Genomic DNA, 14,251 nt, shown 5'->3' on the forward strand with positions numbered 1-14,251 from the left:
TTTTGGGTGAACCCCTTTGTCCATCAAGACGTGGCAGGCGAGACTAACGGGGCACCAGCGGTCCGGCGCGTACTTATACTCTACAGGGGCCATTCGGGACCTTTGGGGTGACCCGCAACCGGGAGGCGCACCCCAGTGCCCACACTGGTATTGGACAAGGACAAAATGCCCCACCCGAGTAATGACTGGGAACATCTGCAAGGCATGGGCACAGCTACTATAGATAGGTGAGGTGAGGGGCCACGAGTAGTCCTGAAAGTGACAGGTTCCCTGGGGCCACAGATGGGCCAAGAACACCCACTTGATATGAGGGGCAGGATTGGGACCTGTGGGTCTGAGAGGGACCTTCTGGCAGAAAGCCAGACCTTAAAACCAAAGGCAGCCTCTCTTTTCATCCATCAACTCATTACATCAAGGTGTGTCAGGAGAGGGAATAGGAAGGGGACCTGGGGAGCTGAATTAGAGCAGGAGTTTCAAGGTTACCAGTGAGTGTCATGGCCGCCCTGGCACCTGATCTTGCTATAGTATTACATTTTTTTCCATGGGTTTTCTTCATGAAGTTTTGCTATAGGGAAGAACCATATATACTTGAGTCATTAACTGCATTTCTATAAATAAATATATTACAGTTCTCTTAAACTTAAGATTGTTTTAATTCGGAATGAGCATACTCACTGGATGTTTACCGTGTGTGGGGGGATAACTGAATGATTTCCATGTTGCTGATATACTCAGTCAAATTTAATTTCATCTTGACATTGGTAAAATATAAATATTTCTTTTTTAGTTCACTGGCATCTTATTTTACTGTGCTCCTTAGAGATGACCTGTCATCTTCTGTTGCTCTGACTGCTGCCTCAAAGAATAAGCTCTCCTTAAGGAATAAGATGGCCTCTCATGCTGCCTGGAGCCAATATCTTCCCTCGGTGCTGACTGGCTTTACTCCCTGTGGGGACTGGTGGAGATGGGGGATATTTTGAAAGATGTGACATTCAGGCAACAGAGAACATCTTGGGACAGAGGAAATTTTCAAAAAATTAAAGTTATTTTGTGGAGAACTTTGTAGAACATAATAGATCAGTCCCCACTGAAAGAGAAACTTTCATTTATGAAGCAAAACAAATCCTAGAGTGCTTATCCTATTGTCATGTGTACAAGCACCCATAATGAGTCGGGGTTCTATGATTCAGAGCTGGCATGTAGACTCCAGTATGATTAGTTCATGTGTCAATAAAGCATGCAGATATCTCAGAAATGAAGTTCAGACCAAGCATTTTGAAGCACTTTTTTGTCTATTAAAGGCTAAGTGTTGATGAACTGATACAACTACAAAATTTTACCACAATGAGCAGGGAGGAGACAGATCCAGCTTCAGTCAAAAACAGTGAGACTGCCATTTCTACATTTGGAACAGCATTATCTTTGAGGCTTCCAGTGGGGTGTTAATCTTGAAGATTATTCCAGAAGAAATTCCTCTAAAACTGTAAATATTCCATATTCCAGAACTGATGATTTATGACAAGCCTGGGTTCTGTTATTGACATCTTTCTGCTTCCTTGCAGTTGATTTCTCTCTTCTTTTTTGTCCATATTCTGGTAATTCCAAACTTATAAAAAAACTGAACTAAAGATACATCAGGATGACTTTGATAGACCTGGCATTAACGGTTGTCCACATATTACAGTATAATGGTTACCTTTATCGCACCAATCTTCACAGTCTCCACTTCAGAGTGAAGATATTAAAGGCTAGGTACATAAGTTAAACCCATCATGCTTTAAATGCACAGAAAGTGCTTTAAGGCCATAACTGAACAGATGTTCACAGCTGTTAGAGCACTTGAAAAATGGCACATGGTAGTCTAAGTCATCCCTTGATGGATGAGGTTCTAGACTAAAGCACTTTTTGTTGGAGCACTTTCAAAACACTGTGCCACATCCATCACAAGTTCAGCTAGGTTTCATTCTGCTGCCATTGCAGGAAGCATAGTGGAAGGCGCTCGCTAGCCTTGGGCAGAGGTTATTTGCTCTTCCTGAGCACTAGCCCCCCTCAGCTGTCACTGATCCGAGTCAGTGACACCTCTGATCCAAGCCCTGCCTCCTCCCTTTGGCCAGCTGCGAGCCGCATCATGGCAGCAGAAGGGATCTGGGGTGTGGTGTCTCTTTTCTGCCAGCTGTTGCTGACAGATGCCAGCTGCTGAGGAGGGGTTAGGACTGGGGAGAGGGGCCACTCTGACAGCCTCATGGGAAGCATGAGTGCAGCTAGGCTCTGAGCCCCTCCCCACCATCAAACATCTGTTTGGCTCACTAACACTCTAACTTAAAGTGCTTTAGGTGAAAGTGCTTCTGCCAGGAGCTTTTTGAATGTCTATACTTAGCCAAAGTGCCTGAATCCAGTGGGGACTTCCTAAAATGTTCATGATATCCTTAGCAATAGAAAAGGTTGATTTTAAAAGAACTTCTTTCGTGAAGTGGAAAAGATTCTCTATGCGGATCGCATCTTCAAGGTATTCTGAGATACCAGTTGTAACTAAACAAACAGGCCTCTCGGCAAGATAAATAAAAGCAGTTTTTACACCAATCCACCCTTTTGTGAAAGAGCAATTGTTTTTCTTCAGGCCCCCCTGGTCGGGACATTTCTGACAGGGTGTTTGGAGGTTTACCTATCAATATGAAAATTAATCACTCCTTGGGACCTTAACTTAATTTCCACAAGACCTCATGTACCCTCCATTTTGAGCCATTGGCTACTTGCTGTCTTGTGCACTTACCTGCCAAATCAGGTTTTTTGGTAGTGATAGCATTGACAATGAAGTAGGATGGTTACAGTCTGTCATGGCAGAACCCCTAACACAGTTATCTACAAGGATAAATTTTCTCTTAAGTCTTCACCTGAAATCCGTACTGAAGATTTCATGCGTGGGCATAGCCAATGCGCTCATTGGAAACTTTTAGCCAGAACTCTCCTTTAGGCATGTGTTTCCAAATAAGTACATAAAGAGCAAGACATTTTCAACCCCTTCCAGGTCTTCTGTGGTTATAGCACAGGTAAGTGACAATCGTAAAAAATGATCCCTAGCTGCAGGGCTATTTGAAAGTCTTGACTAAACCCTTCTTTTGGAGTTTAACTGAAGGGTCTGTTCTGGTGTAAAGATTTTAAAGAAAGGCAGCCTTAGCTGGAGCAAATATTCCACTAGCAGATTTTGTTTTAAAAATTTTATTAACCAATTGCTTTTGATTTGTTTTTCTCTCAGTAGAATGTTACTCATAAGTGTATATTAAAATGCCACTAAATTTTTAGATCCAAATAAAAGGGGTAAACTGGGAATCCAAGCCATGACACACCATACCCTTCCCATTAATAGTTTTAACAGTAGGAGCCTGTCAATTTTTATAACCTTGTAAACAAAACACCAACTATACAATATTAAGAAGCACTTAGCAAGGCATAAACTTCACTTACATAAACGTGATGGACGTTTTGCTGCTATTACTCCAAGGGCTTTCTAGTGCTATCATTTCAAATGCATGATGCCTTGTTGAGATGTTATTACTTTTTATTTAATTAACACTTTGGTTTTAAAGATCAGGATCATGTTGAAGCCAGAGCATTAGTCTGTGTGATTGCTTATTTGAAACTCATTTGTTTTCACGACTACATTCCTTGGCAATGTCAGTTTGGTTTATTCAGAATAGATAAGTCTGTCATGGTAAATGACAAAAGGGAGATGGTCCACTTTATGCTGCTTCTAACCCTTTAAATTCTGTCAAAATTAATGTAAAATTCTGTTGAATTTTTTGAAGAAAAATTGAATAATATTACATTTTAGTTGGGCTACAGTCATGAATTCCAGATACAAAAAGCAACCATCTACCCTGAAGGGGCACTTTGTGCCCAAGAGATTGCCTAATATCTTTCCCAACTGTACAGATAATTCAATAAAAGATATCACAAAACAATGTGAAGTGAAGCCTTGTTTTTTGCATATTTCCTGAACCATGATGGCTGCAATAGCACCCTAATTGTACTACTGGATTTTCTGAGATATTCTCAAATGCTTCAGTGGGTATGTGTGTCTGAGGACTTCCTGAAATAGAATTTTATTCCTAAAAATGGGAAAATTGTTCCAGGATCAATACCAGTCCTGCTTAGCAGTGATAGTGCACAATGAAAAACTGTACCAGGCCCTGAGCTTGTTGGTGGCCCACTGCATTAGCAACTAAGAAACTGAATAGCAGCTGTAACTAATAGAGCTGATTCATAAGTTATAAATTCCAGATAATGAACCTTTATGTATGACTTTAAAAGGTCAGGGCTTAAAAATAAAATTTTAAACTAAAGGCTCACGGTATAAATCCCTGTCCCTCATCCTGCTGTATTATCTTACAGGACAATGCTACCTATTAACATGTGAACGTGACTATGTTACTTCTGGATTGGGATTGCAGTTTCTGTGGTTGCCTATTCTAATGAATTGTATTGAGAGGGAGAGCCAATTAGCCTGGTCTCACTGGGTGTATCTACTCATGCACATTTAATGCTCATGAAGGGAGCATGCCCAATTTAAGGCTCATGAAGGGAGCATGTCTACATGTGCATACCATAAATGGACCATAAAAATAGCAATTTCAGGCTATTCAAGCCTAAATTTGATACCTGCATAAAGCAAGTATCAAATTTAGGCGCAAATAGCTAAGTTGCATTAGGAAACATGTAGACACACTAATGCACATTAATGTAATGTGCATCAATAGATAGGCACTGTGTTAATGTGCATTAGCATGCCTGCATATGCTCTAATGTGACATAGCTATTTGTGCCTAAATTTAATGCTTCTTGATGCACATCCATATGTAGATGCACACTTAAAGGGCCTTGAGCAATGGTGCACATGTAAATACATGTGTAGACACACCCACTGAAACACAAATGTGTTTATTTTGATTCCAGTTCAGGAGGTAGGCATGGGTAGGTTTAATAGTCTGTTCAAAACATTGCACTATAGCAGCCACAATATCCAGAACCAGGAATAGTGCAAGTTATTTCTAGGTATGTGGAACATCTGAGATAGTTTCCCAGATTTTGTTCCCCAAAATTTGTTCACTTTAAAGACATAAACAAATGAAATTATTGGAACTGAAAAATTAGGTTTCAGGCTTGTTTATTGTGGAACTGTATACTAAATATGGTGCTTGGTGAAAGGAATGTTGTAATACTTTGCATAGAAATAGCATTTTTTTTCTGAAACTCTTTAATAAACCTTTTAAATAATGTTGGTTAAGATATACAATACATACTGGGTGTGTCTACATGTGTGCTTTACTGCAGAGGTGACTAATCTCCACAGTAAAGTATCATCATCTACTAATGCACCAGCATTAGGCTCAGTAAATTAATTAACTCTGCTATAAGATAGTACTGTCAGGGAAAGTACTATCTTACAGTGGAGTAATTTACAGCACAGAAAGCATGTGTGAACTGCAGTAGTTTGAACGGTGGCAAAGCACCTCCAGGCTGGCAGCAGGCTTGCGGGGTCAATCACACAGCTCTACATTTTGGGCACTGTGCTCAAGCCATCCCCTCCACCACCTGACACCACCACCCAGAGCCTGAGTCTCACCCCCTGAGCCTACTGCCAAGCCGGAGCTGCTCCACTCTGGTTCAAACTGCTGTATTTCTGGGTCTACGTGAAGACACTGTGCCCAGGAGCAGCTGATTCCAGTGCAAAATGTGCCCGAGTCTGAGGCAAACTAATTGCATGTGTAGATATGCCCACTGTGTGGTAGGTAGCGTTACACCTATTAAACTATAATACAAAGATAACAGCACAGTGAGTTAGTATAGTGTATATGGCTGTAAGGAGAACCCATTTGTCCTGGCTTACAGTTTCTTCCTCTGGCCATGAGACGACAATCTTTCTTTTCATGAGCTTAATTGTATAATATGCACTCAAGTGACAAAGCGAAGTAAAGTTAGTGACATTATAAGTACAATCTAGCATAAGTAATGTTCTATATTTCAATCAATCACTTTTGTTTTAAGGGTTTGTCATGATAAACTAGGTGTCTCAGTTATTTATTTTTTAATCCCTAATTCTGTCCACTCATCTATTCCCTTCTAAAAGCTTCTCTATTCTTCATCCTTTTTATTGTGAGTGTTGTTTCTCATTTCTGCTTCTTGTTTTCTTTAAACTTGCTAGTCAATATCAATTAACAAATCTTTATTCTCATTTAGTTCCTCACAGCTTTCACTTTCTTTCTTCTGTCAGGATCTTATCTATTTTCAATGTAATAACTATTGTTTGAGGTTTGAAGCCCTTGTTGGTAGCTTCGATAGAAGCTTCCTTTTAATCACCATTGTGGTATCTGGCTTCTAGTTCCTGGTATACCTTGTTAATTTTCACTTCTCGATCTATTCTAACACACTAATTTTGGGATTTGTATGAGTGAACAATCTATTATATGTAGATGCATTTTTGTTGTTTTCCAATACTTCCTATCCACTCTTGAATATACACATTTAGATGCTCCTTTCAGGCAGTGTTAAGTCACAGGCTTTTTAAACATTTGGAATCAAAGCTATTTTTCCAAATCTTTTTCATTCAACCATTACTATTTTAAAATGTTATTGAAAAATTTAAAGCCCTGTTTTAATTGTGCTTGTGTTTTTTTACTCCAAACACATTTTATTGCATGTTTAAATTTAGCATATGGTTAAATAAATACTGGTAGCTGTTCTAATGACTTCTATTACAGGCTGATATACATAATACTGAAAGGAACTAAAAATATAGAAATTACTGGTTCTAAATGTTGATGAACATATATTGATAGGTTTACTAGGAGGGGGCCGTAAATTAGTAATACAGCTGTCTGTCATTACATCTTCCAACCTCCTGAGACTTTGCATATCTTGACCTACTGAAATCTTCTCATTGGCTAAGTGCCAGAGTACCCATGTTAATTTATAAGTGCAGATTTTACTAATGGCGATGTGAATTAATGTGCTATTGAAACCAATTATGTTACAGTCCCAAACACTGTTTCAGAATTTGGTATAGGCTTATAAGAGTAATGTTTGTCATTTGTTTTGGAAATCTAATTGCTCAGATAAACATATGTGAGATGGGCTCATCATTTCCGTAAAGAGAAAAGGCTTTCTCTGTTTTGTATCTAAGTTCTTTGTATTAAAGAACGTAAATACAGCACAAGATTCAACTGTTGCCCAAAAATATGTATGTTTTCCTCGATTCTGGCAAAAAATCAAGTGCTTATCTGCTGTTTAATGTAATTTGCATGAATAAGCACCTCTGTGTTTCTTATGTTAATATCCTTTAATTCCTTGTAAGCCCTGCATTTAAATGCATAGTATGGTAGACTACAGCCTTGGGTCACAAAATATTGAAGAACAAGATGATTAAACTTCACAAAAGTATTATACAATCTTAGACAGGAGGAACAGTTGTAAGAAGTGACTTAACAATTTTTCTTGAATTTTAATAAAGTGTTCCTTCTTAGGACCAAGAGATTTTGCTTGGGTACAAACTGAAGAGAGACTCATCATATCTTCCTGAGGGAAAACATGTGAAAGGGATTTTAGGAGTCTCTCCCCCTGCCAGTGGAGCTTTTTTCAAATTAGAATGTGACATTTTATAACCCCCTTCCTCCCGCTTTTGTCATGCACTTGGAAGAAAATAAAAGGCCGTGCCTTAGTTTTGCATAGCTTCTGAGACTTGAAAATGTACTTAGAAAGAGTTTCATCCAAAGGGTAACCCTAGGGTTCAGCACTAGCACTGGGACTTTTCATCTCCTTCTGCTAGAATTGTGCCTTATAGCATCCTTGCAACAAGCAGCCTTTTGGTGCTGCTACCTGAATTGCATGACTTGCATGCAAACCCCTACAGGGTTTGAAATGGTTAAAAACAATTAACTGTGGTCGTGTCCCTAATTCCTTCTTGTTTTTTTATATGGAACCCTGGACCTGCAGAGAATCTTCCACTTGTTTTGGGAGGGCGTCTTTCTCTATTTAGCTTATCCTAAACAGTTTCTTTTTTTCTTTTCTTTTAAAGAAGGAAGGCTTGTCAACTGTAACAGGGCCTACTGCGGCCAATGTCCATGTGGCCTGCCCACCTGTTCTTGGGCTAACCGCCCGCTTTCTCTCCTGCCATGCCTTGATCTTAATGAATTAACAGGTGTTAATTAAGTGGGAGGCTGCCTATTTCCTGCCCTGCTGCTAGGGGGCGCTATCTGCAGCTCCATTCCTCCGCTACACCGCAGCCCAAGCCTCGCAGATGACATTCTGATGTTCTTATATGCACCATTCCCCCACTATGGGGCCCAGAATCCTGCTGTAGGACCCCCAACTGAGTTCTTCCCTCCAGGCAGACTCTGCCGCCATCATACTGGGCCATATCTCTTCCTGCCACTGGTTCCCTTTGGGTGTGGTCCCCTCCCTGGGACCTTTTGGCTCACACTAACCCCGGCCCACCTCCAGGCCAGTGGGGACCCCACGCCCCTGGCTCTTGGACATCCCTCTGAAAGGACCTCCTTGCCCTTCTAACCCTCCAGGTCCTGGCCCCCTGGGCCAGTCAGGGGAAGCTCTGGCAGGCCTTGCTGTATGACCCATACTCTTATTCTGGGGTCCCCCTCTCTGGGTCCTCCTCCACAGACATGGGGAGCTAGGGTTACCTCACACCACAACTGGTGCCTCAGCGTCTCACAAGGGACTCTCACTCCCCCCTGGGCAGCATGTTGTGGTGCTACTACTGGTGTTATATTTGACTCAAGTTCTGCCTCCCCACATTGGAGGACTTTCTGGGGTCAGGACTCAGGTTTCTCTCTCTCTGGCTGAGCCTCCTCTCCCTTGACGGGGCTCCACACACTGCTCCCCTCACACTGGGGGCTCCACATGCTGCCCCCCTCACACTGGGGGCTTCCTACTGCTCATAACACTCCCTTTACTCGGGGTCTCACTCCACAGGTGGGCTCAGGTGGCCATAGCCATGCCTGGGCCCAACTCTCCTCCTTGGGGTCTCAAACCCCCACAGGGCTCAGGTGGACTTGGCCACACCTGGCCTCCAACTCTCCTTCTCAGGGCTTGCACCCCCACAACTACTTCTAGTGGAACATGGCTCACCCTGAGGTGAGGGCTAGGGGTTAAGTCGCCCCAACCCACCTTTCACCAGGGTGATCACTGGCCTGGCATTTCTTGGGGGCTCCCGCACCACTGAGAGATCCACCAGGCTACCCACTCCCAGAAGGGTGTAGTTTCCGGTCGTACCCAGGATCAGGAGTCTCCTACCATACCCTACAGCTCCTCCCTTACCTCCAGATGAAACTCAGCAGACCTCTGGCCAGGCAGTGTTCTTGCCTGCACTCCAGCAGCCAAACTGCCTTCTTTATATAGAAAGCCTTGAGCCTAAAATGGCTGTTCTCATTAGGCATCTGGAGGCTGCCAGCTCCATGGCCTTAAAGTGGCAGGCATACATAGTGCCCTGCCACATCAACAATAACTCAAACTATAGGATGGAGCAGTAGCTATGAGTCAAGTGATATACTGACTGGGTTGATGATTCTCTTTTAACTTACAGAAAAGTGTTTCAGGTAAGATTTACCACTGGACCTTGTCCTATCTATCTATCCATCTGTCTTGGGGCTTTCTGTAGTGGGGCATCTAGCATCCTTTCATCTAGGCATCATGTGGATTTTCACTTTAAAAAAGGTGCTATTATTAATAGACACATCTTCAACAGGACAACCAATCCCATTGTGTGTTCAGAGTCATATCTGCAGATAAATAAGGTTTTTACTGCTTTAGATTCTTGTTAGCTCTGTAAGTATAGAATAACTAAGATGAAACTAATTCTGTTTCATTTTATGAAACAGTAACACTATAACTATGAAAGCCCCCTGAAGACCATGAATGTATGTACAGATTTCATTGGGGGTGTTTTTTGATTGGTATAATGCTTATTTAGTGATTTTGCTTGAGGAAAGAACCCTGTTTGGCTCTGAGATTATGCTTAAATTGTAGGGCAGGCAGATCAGAGAGAGAAATTCTCGTTCCCTCCACCCCCCTCTCCTCCGTATATACATATTTGTAACTGAACATAGGTGAATCAGAAATTTATTTTAGTTCACAAAGCTAAATTTGCAAAGTCACTTCAGGATAAAAATGTCTTTTACGGATTTGGGGTTCTTTTAAATGATGAAAAGGAAAACTCAAGTATGTTTTGTAGTTTAACTTGCTCTTGGGTCTTGAAAGAAGAGTGACAAATGTGCCTAGCATATTGTATGTGGCATAGATCTTTCTACAAAATGAAGACCACAGGGAACTAAGATCACAAAATATTTTTAACTTATTGCATCTAGTTTCTTCAGTGCAACAAATCACCTAGACCATAACTGAAAATGCAGTTTAATAAAACATTCTTTCCTCTGCAAAAAAAGTTTTGGGCGGAGGGTGTTTACCATTACTAATAATGAACAGAAAAAACCCATTCCAGGCTGTGTTTGAGGCTGCTTTGTTTGTTGTCATGCAGGCTGAGATTTAAAGAATATATAGTGGCATTATAAAGAAAGAATAAGTTAGTATTTTTCTCCCCATAATGAGTCTTTCTGACTTCATATTCTGTACAACTTATAGAATCACGGTCTGGATAAATTCTTTTACTTCCTTAGCATGGCAACTGCCATATATCTATCATTTGTATGATGTGTAGGAGAATACGGATTCTGTCCATGCTACTTATAGAACTTGGGGTATAACTTTAGTCTCACTTAGAACAGTAATTTTTTCACTGAAAAAGAAATTCCTGTTTTCTGAACATGTTAAAAGGGCGCTATGCTTTTAGCAGGCCTAATGTTTCCTGCCACAGCTGCCTGGGTAATCTACTATCTTCTTCCCCAGCGTTGCACATCCTCAAAGGAGATATAATTTGATTCTGCTTTTTTTTCAATGTTCCTACATTACAGTTCTTGGAAAAGCTGTGAAAGATAAATTGAAAGGGGAGGGGGCAAAAAACCCAGAAAGCAAAGAGAGACTACACAGAAAATAGAAGAATAAAGAATGTTCTTCATCTATTTTTTATTTTAATTATTATTTAACAAATGCTCAGAATTAAAATAGAGATATGAAAAGGATGGAATAAATACTGAAGCTACTAAGTGTAAGATAGGGAGAATAAAACAGAAATAGATGGGTAGAAACCATCAAGGTGGTCTTGGATAGTGTAGCAGACTGGGCATCAGGGGCAACCATGCTGCCCTTGTTAGCCAAATGGTTACTGTCTTGCCCTGATTCTAGATACCTTTCTGTAACAGGGAACCCTAACTCTCTTACTAAGAGACAGGGTGGTCCCTTTAAGTCCAGAACCATGGCCGGCTGGTCAAGTAGGTGTTAAGACGCAAACTCTGCCAGCTGGTCAGGTGACCAGAAGGGGCAGGGCCTGGCTCACATATAAACCCCAGGGCTGAGGCCAAGATGGTAGTTCCCTGCTAGTAGCCAAGGGGGAAGGAGCTCTTCCAGAGCAAGCAAGGGGAAAGAGGACTGATTGCAGGAGCAGCTTCTGACTACTGAGAGATGGAGTATTCCCTAGTATGGCTTGGATGATCTTATAGCCAGGCAGCTTGAATTTATGTTACAGCCCAGGGGATTGTGGTTTTGTTTACTGTTTAAGACCGGTGGTTTGGCTGAGGCTATAAGGGGATGGAGGAGGCCTCATAGAGGACCCCAGAGCCAGAGAGGGTGCAGCATTTTGGGGCACATGGACCCCAGCGCCAGAGAGGGTGCAATATTTGGGGGTGAGCTGACCCCAGCACCAGAAGAGGGTACAATTACTCAGGGGTGAGTGGACCCCAGCACCTCAGAGGGGCAGGAGCCTGAGTGAGGGGTTATTTTTTTTTTTTTTTAGAGCTAGAGCCTGGGAGTCCAACTCTTATTGGGGTTTTTTTGACTGACAGGCCTAGCTAGAGGAAAGGGGGGTAGGCCCACAGTGGCCTAGACTTAAAGGGGTTCTGGACTTAAAGAGGCCACCCTGTCTCTTAGTAACAGGGTTAGGGTTCCATGTTATAGGAGGGTATCTAGAAGCAGGGAAAGACAGTAACCATTTGACTAAAGAGGAATTTCTAAATACCATCTGCGAGGCTTGGGCTGCGGTGTAGAGGAGGAATGGAGCCACAGATAGTTCCCCCTTGCATTAGGGCAGAAAATGGGCAGCCTCCCACTTTAATACATCTATTAATCAATTAACAACAAGGCATGGCAGGAGAGAAGGTGGGTGGTTGGCCCATAACAGGTGGGCTGGGCCACCAGTAGACAGACCCCAAAGAGGCACCCCTCTTACAATGGTGCATTGGCTGGATACTTTTCATATGGCAGTATGCGTGGTAGGATGTTGGTTTGCCCATATGAGGGAAAAAACTCTTGGGTCCATGGAGAGAGAGAAGTGAGAGCAGACACTAACCCCAGACACAGAGTCACAGCAGCAAGTCTTGGATTGGCTACACCAAACAATACAAGGCCTACAGGATCAAGCTGCAAGACAGCTGGCACTGTTAGCCAACATGAGCGGGAGCATCCACCCTCAATCAATGACCTAGGTGCAGCTACGGAGCCAGAGCTGACTCTGAGGTGGGAGATGAGCCACCCGCATTGACGGTGGAAATGATGATGGAGGGAAAAAAGGTATGGGCTATGCTGGACTCAGGCTTATTGCAGACAATGGTGTGGAGCGACGTGTTACTACTGAGACAGGGAAATAGCAGAGCATGTAATTGTGCAATGCTGGTGCGGGGATTCCATTGAAATTCGCAGAGTGGGGGTCATCCTACAAGTAGGCAATAGGACCCACCAGATGCTAGTTGGGATCACTGAGTGCTTACCCTACCCAGTAGTACTGGGCTGTGACTTGCCAGAGTTGTTGAAAGAGAGAGCCAGCATGAAGCAAAAGGAGGGGACTGAGATGAGAGAAAGTTGCTGTTGGAGGCCCTGGGAGACTGGGAAGCCAGAGGCTGGATGGGAAGGTGACCTGAAGGCTGAGGGATTCTCAGGTGAAACCGAACAACCTCCTCCCAAAAAAGAGGCGAAGCAAGAGGTGGATGTTGCGCATTTGTGGGAGGATGAACATTTCCAGATGGAGCAGAGTTGGGAGGCAGATTTTCGGTATGCTTTGCAGGAACACCTGGCTCAATGAAACGGCGAGGTATTATGACCAGAGCTGATGAAGACAACACCAAGGTTTGAGGTAAGAAGTGACCTTCTGTACCGCATTGAGCAAGGGAAGCCTGAAGGAGGGGAGGGTGTACAGTTGCTGGTACATCAGCGATATCAACGGGCTTTATTGAAGGTGACTCATGAGCTTCTTATGGGTGGACATTTGGGCAGGGACAAAACAGAAGCTCGCATTCAGGCAGGATTTTTTTGGCCAGGACTATTGCGGGAAGTGGCAAGGTATTGTGCTTCATGTCCTGTGTGCCAAAAAGTGAACCCAAGGCACTCTCCAAAAGCTCCTTTAATTCTGATGTCTTTGGTAGAGGTTCCCTTTGAGTGGGTGGCAGTGGACATCGTGGGACCTCTTCCCAGAAGTAGCACCAGTAGTCAGTATATTTTAGTTTTACTGGATTATGCAACAAGGTACCCATAAGCTGTCCCGATGCAGACAGTGTCTGCTCCAAAGGTGGCAAACAAGCTGTTGAAGATATTCTCACAAGTAGGACCCCCTAGAGAACTGCTGACAGACCAGGGAATAAATTTTACATCTTGTGTGTTTGAGGGAGTGAGTAAAGCTTTGGGGATTAAACACCTGAAGACGGCACTGTATCACCCCTAAATGGATGGGCTCATGGAGCATTTTAACTGGACTTTGAAGCCAATATTAAAGAAATTTATGGTCAAGAGTCCTCAGAATTGGGATAAAATGATACCACCATTGTTGTTTGCTGTAAGAGAGGCACTACAGGCCTCAACCGGGTTTTCACCCTTTGAACTATTGTACGGCCAGTACCCAAGGGGAATCCTGGATCTGAATAAAGAGAGTTGGGAAGAACAGCATAGTAAAGATCAGAACACAATGTCCTGTGCAGGCGGCGGGAGTCAAGAGGCCTAAGAGGAGGAAGCATCGCGCCATCGTGATTGGTGACTCCATCCTGAGAGGTACGGAGGGCCCCATCTGTCGCCAGGATCCCTCAGCACGTGAGGTCTACTGCCTGCCCGGAGCGAAGATTCAGGATGTGAAGGGGATGCTCCAGTCCAT

The 14,251-nt window shown here is 42.9% G+C and overlaps 1 long non-coding RNA gene across 1 annotated transcript in view; it reads left to right on the top strand.

Moving 5' to 3' along the window:
- The window catches only part of LOC109316087, a 23,231-nt gene that overhangs the window by 8,220 nt on the left and 760 nt on the right, over positions 1 to 14,251 (top strand). The window contains exon 2 of the long non-coding RNA XR_002102675.1: positions 2,007 to 2,018. This is a non-coding gene — a long non-coding RNA (uncharacterized LOC109316087). The remainder of the gene's footprint in view (positions 1 to 2,006; positions 2,019 to 14,251) is intronic.

The sequence above is a fragment of the Crocodylus porosus genome, unplaced genomic scaffold, assembly GCF_001723895.1.
Source record: "Crocodylus porosus isolate Cpor-Errol unplaced genomic scaffold, CroPor_comp1, whole genome shotgun sequence".
In the NCBI taxonomy this organism is placed as follows: Eukaryota; Metazoa; Chordata; order Crocodylia; family Crocodylidae; genus Crocodylus; species Crocodylus porosus.